Genomic DNA, 6,000 nt, shown 5'->3' with positions numbered 1-6,000 from the left:
TTTTATATGAAGAAGTCAAACCAACTTCGGTTTGACTTGAGGCAGTGAGAGTGAGTTTATCAGACTTTCCTCTCACTGAGCCGGCACTGGCCTGCCCGGACTCAGACGATTACGAGTCAGCCAGTCTTACCGCCGGGGTGGGAGTTTCCACATGCGAATATGTACGTGTGACTCAGAAAGTCCAAGTTCATCACTTTGATTACAAGCCCTGTGGAGATCAGGGCACGCTGGATTTCTCTTACTTGCTCTTCAAAGCAGGATAGATTAAAGCTTTTTTTCTACAGAGGTAAGGAAAGATTGCTTTATTTTCTCTCTCTATTTCTTTTTATGGCTTTCTTTGTTCCCTATATTCACAGGATTAAGGGGCGGATACTAAGTGTGTACACTTTTCTTTTATTTGGGCTTGCAGGTGTGCAGTCTATGGTGGTCTTTCTTTGGCCGTTTTATGCACTGATTTGAATCTGTTTTTGATTCTGTGTTGTTGGAGCTGTTTATGGAGCACTGTGTACTCCTAAATGAGGAATGTTTGCTTCATAAAGTCCATATAAAGGGAGATAAATTAGTCTGGGATCCACTAATTCCAGTCCTGCAAAGTTTCCTAGTCCAAAGAGTAGTAACATGAATACTTTTGGTTTGTGTACTACTTGAGAACTTCTTGTCTGCACACATTTAGTCAATAAAATAGACTCACCGAGGAGTGTGTTGGAACAGATCTTGCAAAAGTCTTTCTTGACTGATCACGTTCTGCAGTTGAGCTACATCAGGGTTCAACCTCAGGCTGTAATCAGAGCTTATTTAAAGGACTTGTGTGTCTACATTGTTTATATCTGGGTATTTCAGATTCTTCTTGCCTCCCACAAAAACACACACAGGTGGATTGGCTAGTAAAAATTGCCCCTGAGTGTGGGTGACAGAATGTTTCATTATGTGATGATGCTATGATGAATTGGCACCCGGTTCATAGGTTCATGGGTACTTGTGCCATATGTCTAATGTTTTCAATGAATTATTGTTCAAAAAATTCTTCAAGGGTGGCACGGTGGATCAGTGGGTAGCACTGTTGCCTCACAGCAAGAAGGTCCTGGGTTTGAGGTGGAGTGGTCTGGGTCTTTTCTGTGTGGAGTTTGTGTGTTCTCCCCGTGTCTGAGTGGGTTTCCTCCAAAAGCTCCAGTTTCCTCGCACAGTCCAAAGACGTGCAAGTGAGGTAAATTGAAGATACAAAATTGTCCATGACTGTATTTGACATTAAAGACTTGAACTGATGACTCTTGTGTAACCTGTAACTACCATTTCTGTCATGATGGTAACCAAAGTGTAAAACATGACATTAAAATCCCATTAAATAAATAAATATATATACAAACTTCCTCACATTTTGGGAACTGATGAAAACTGAAGGTGAGAGGCTAGTAGAATACATCCTTGTAGTTGAATTTTGCTTGATAATCATTTTTAATAAATTATTGAATGACGGTTTGGCAGAAGTAAGAAACTTTAGATGTAAATAAGATTCTATAGATGTCCAGGTTTGTTACCAAGTGTTGCCGTCAGGGCCAGTAGTGACCTAAAACGCTGTTTGGGCAGTTTGTGATCAGATCCTCTGACACATTTTACAATGTGAACATCCCATAAACATAAGACCAAAATATTTTAAACATGGCATTATTATTCTTGATGTTTTAGGTGACTGTTAAAAACGTTCTCAGTTACTGTAAGAATGTTGAAATTGAATCAGTGTTGGTAAGAGCTGATACTCGGAGCTGTCAGATTGAGATTGAGGGGAATGGTATTTTCTCATAGATGTGCAGTACAATTTAATTGCATCAGGTTGCCAGGTTTTTCCTGTAGCATCATATAATAGGATGTGAGGTGGTGGTTTGCTTTAACAGAAGCACTTCCTTTTAAACCCCAAATACTGGCAAATACAAACTGCAACATAAATAGCCAGTTTATATGTATGCATCAGATATGCTGAGACTTAAGAAAGCTCTGTCAGGGAGCAAAATGTTTTAGTCAAGCACTCAGAAAGGTGATTTATTTCATTGTCATAGTATGACAACTTAGTTTCATATGTGATTTTAAGGAGATATACAACACAGTGATTATAGCCTCAAACAAGGCCAACTCCATATTGATGCCTATGGTTTTGGAAGCCTCATGTTAATCTACATGTTTTTAGCATCATGTCTTCACTCTCAGAAGTTCTCAGCTGTGTTCTGAATACCACACACTGACAAAACCTCACTAGTTCCTCAAACCCCAGTGTTATGTCCTGGCTCAAACAAACCACAACTAAGAATTAAAAGCTAATCAGTCAGACTAAATACTGCATATGAAAACGTCTTAAGTTAGATTTCATGGAAATTGTAGTGCTTCTTACTTTAAAGCATGTCAGATTTTATATTCAGCAGTTATTGTAGGTGGCACAGTAAGAGTATTGATTCTTATTCCATCATAACATTTTTGTGCCACCATGCACTTCTATCACCTGATTGTCAGAGCTGTTTTGAGTCTCTGCCAACACAGTGAATTGTAATAAGACGGCCGTAAGGACTTGCCAAGACAGCAAGTTGTGTGAATGTTTGGGTAGCGCAGTGAAATGGATTGTACATGGAGATGAAGATAAATGTGGCATTTTAGACGACAGCGCTGTGTTTCTGTGTCAGTCTGTTATCAATGTGTCTGATGGCTTTCTGCCATTCAGATGTTCAGTTTTTTTCTTTCCAGTTGCTTTCTATTAGGTCCTCTGCAGTGAAAGTGCCCTTTGTTTTTTTCTATTCATTTTAAATCAGATCTTGCTGCTGGTGTTGGGTAATAAAGCCATGTCCTTTTAGACTTCAGTAGAAAGCAATTACAGGATGTGCATAGCTAATTATAAAACATATCGGTGATGAAATCGCGAGACACCCAACAACAGGCTTTGTGTGTGATTTATAGGGCCCTACTAAATTCACGGGAAAATGTGCTTAATTTCACGAACCTCGTTTATAAAAAATCACAGATTTCACAGATTTTTAAAGAAAAGTGCCACATTTCACGGCAATGAATAAATTACACTCATAAATTGAATGATAGAATTAATGGAAGCATCAATACACAGCACAGCCTGCTTTAATAGCTCCCTCTCCAAGACGAAATGAGAGGACATCTTGGACATTTTGTCTTAACTGATTGCTAGTGTAACCAAGTGTCTTTAGAGTTTATTAAGAAATAAATAAACTGTACAGAGACAAACTATCAGGAGCATAATAATTTACTGGCTTGTTCTTTAAATTGCTAAACACAAACCTTAAATTTTGAATTTCACAGCAAATTGCATGTTTCACAGTAAGGGGCTCATTTCATGGTCCGTGACGCAATGTTCATGGCCGTGAATTAGGTGGGCCTTAGCTGTTTACAACAGTATTAACAGATTTTGTGTGTCATTTGCAAAAGTATTACTAGTTTGAGTGTAACATTTGCAAAATGACTTATTCCTTTTAGTTGTTTTTCTGTTTCGCCTTTTATTCTTGTTCTAAATGTAAACCTGGTGTAATACTCATGTGACTCTTCATAAACCAGGAGAATTTCCACCTTGCTAAGTCATTATTCCCTTAAGTGTGCACCAAGGTTGACGCGGTTTTTTAAAGGACCATTTTATATTAGCCTGTTTGTTTATAAGCATTCTGATAAAGAATGTTAACCACAGTAGATAACATAGCACTAGTGACTACTCTACCAAGGGCAATGAGAACTCTTGGAAAGCCAAACAAGGTGGGTGCACCAGTGTACCTAATTCACAGTTTCGTTTTCTGATATATTGTTATGATTGAACTACATTCAAAGCAAAATCAAGATGTGATTTATTTTATTACTGAAGCATTTTTAAAATTCAAAAAGGGAAAGTAAAAAAAGGTCAAAGTTTAATGCAAATTTTAGAAATAAAACCATTTCAGATGTAAACTGACTTGTACACAGACAGTGGTACTCTAGAGAAATCTAGACAGTGTCCCTATACAATTTATATTATTTGTACCCTCACCCTGCATATTTGTAAAGCTGCATATTTATTACAATATGCAAACTTCTAGTGCACTTTGAGAAACAGCCTTGTGTCCCTGACATGGTCAGTACTGTAAATCTGCTGCATTAGTTAATTTGCTGCATATATTAACATAAATAACGTTAAAGTGATTAGCACCAAGTACTTTTATCTGTGGTTTTCGTTGTAGACATTTAAAGTACCAAAACAAACATCTAAAACCTCCAAACTAAGAAATACTTCGGTCGGGGAGAACATGCAAACTCCACACAGAAAGGACCCGGACCGCCCCACCTGGGCATCGAACCCAGGACCTTCTTGCTGTGAAGCGACAGTGCTACCCACTTAGCCACCGTGCCGCCCAGGTCTACATAGTAAACCCAGAAGTCGAGGAAGACGAGCATCAAGGCTCTTCTCTGTACCTGCACCCAAGTGGTGGAACGAGCTTCCTCTGTCTGTCCGAACATCTGAGTATCTTGCTGTCTTTAAAAACGATTAAAAACCCACTTCTTTACTAAGCACGTAAGCTGACATGTACTTACTAACGCTCTTATTTATTTCTTGCAAAAAAAAAAAAAATCCTTTGGTTCGAACAGGGTTTTCAGCAGATTTGTGTTCTTGAACTGTTGTCTACTTAAACTAGAGTAAGGTAATGTTCACTATGAAAGCACTTTTGTAAGTCGCTCTGGATGATAGCATCTGTTAAATGCCGTAAATGTAAACTAAATCCCATTTAAAGTCTTCATCTACCAGACTGATTTTTTATTTTATGTTTTCATTTTAAATATAGGACCCAAGTGAAAGGAGTTTAGAATAATTAAGCAATTTACAGATAACCAACAAACAAATCACGGTCCAATAAAAAATCATTTATATTATAATCCAACAGTTCATTTATGTTTAAATCAGGAGTGAATCTGTTCATACACCACATATCTGCAGTATGTAGAGAAATCTGTTGTTTAGCTGAAATCGCACTAGTTTGTCCTCCCGGGTATGTCTGCAATACTTCCCCACAGCACACATTAAGCACCACACCATTATTATGATGAATTCTCCCTCAGATGCCTCCCCTCTCGAGAGAGCTTGACTTCAAAAGTTGAATGGGGGTTTTATCAATTTAAATGCCTCAAACCATAGACAAGGAAAGTATTAGTTAATTCATTCTTAAATGAACAAAACTGTTGCATGCTGGATGCATGTAGTAGTTATATTAAACCCTGCAGGTGTAAATATGTGTGTAATGCTGCTACTACAGAAAAAACTCCTGGAAATGGTACAGCTCTAGTATAAAGTTATGTTGTGAATAGTGTTGAGAGATTAGCTGTGTCTCTATTGCTTCATTAGCTTTTTAATTTAGTCTCATTTTGTAATAAATTACTAGATACTTTACTAGCTAACTTTGTTGAATGTCAGCCTAATAGTCTTGTAATAGAGGATAATGCTGCTATTCTAGGAGGGTTCTTCAAAAAGTTTCCGCACTTTTAAACTTCATTTATTAAGAATTTTAAAAACAAATGACATCACTTTTCAAAATCGTCACCTTCTGATGCAGTGTCGTACCAACTTTTTAATGCCATCAGCAAAAACTGTTTTTGGTTGAGCACACAGCCACTGATGCACCGCTGCTTTGACATCATCACCACATGAAAAGCTTCTTTGAGTGTCCAAAAAGGTGGAAATCAGATGGAGCTAAATCCGGGCTATAAGCTCTTTCTCAGTTTCAGCTGATACACAAAAAAAACAAATTGATCCTGTATACAGTGGGGTCAAAAAGTATTTAGTCAGCCACTGATTGTGCAGGTTCTCCTACTTAGAAAGATGAGAGAGGTCTGTAATTTTCATCATAGGTACACTTCAACTATGAGAGACAAAATGAGAAAAAAAAATCCAGGAAATCACATTGTAGGATTTTTAAAGAATTTATTTGTAAATTATGGTGGAAAATAAGTATTTGGTCAATAACAAAAGTTCAACTA

At 37.5% G+C, this 6,000-nt stretch overlaps 1 protein-coding gene across 1 annotated transcript in view; it reads left to right on the top strand.

The window, feature by feature from the left end:
* Positions 1 to 212: 212 nt before the first annotated feature.
* tiam2a (TIAM Rac1 associated GEF 2a) overlaps positions 213 to 6,000 on the top strand; it is a 90,775-nt gene continuing 84,987 nt past the window's right edge. Inside the window, exon 1 of the mRNA XM_063007200.1 lies at positions 213 to 286. The gene's annotated coding sequence lies outside the window, so the exon portion shown is untranslated. The remainder of the gene's footprint in view (positions 287 to 6,000) is intronic.

The sequence above is a fragment of the Trichomycterus rosablanca genome, chromosome 13 (assembly GCF_030014385.1).
Source record: "Trichomycterus rosablanca isolate fTriRos1 chromosome 13, fTriRos1.hap1, whole genome shotgun sequence".
NCBI classification, from domain to species: Eukaryota; Metazoa; Chordata; class Actinopteri; order Siluriformes; family Trichomycteridae; genus Trichomycterus; species Trichomycterus rosablanca.
The sequence above is the reverse complement of the archived record's forward strand: the minus strand, read 5'-3'. Positions and strand labels throughout refer to the sequence as shown.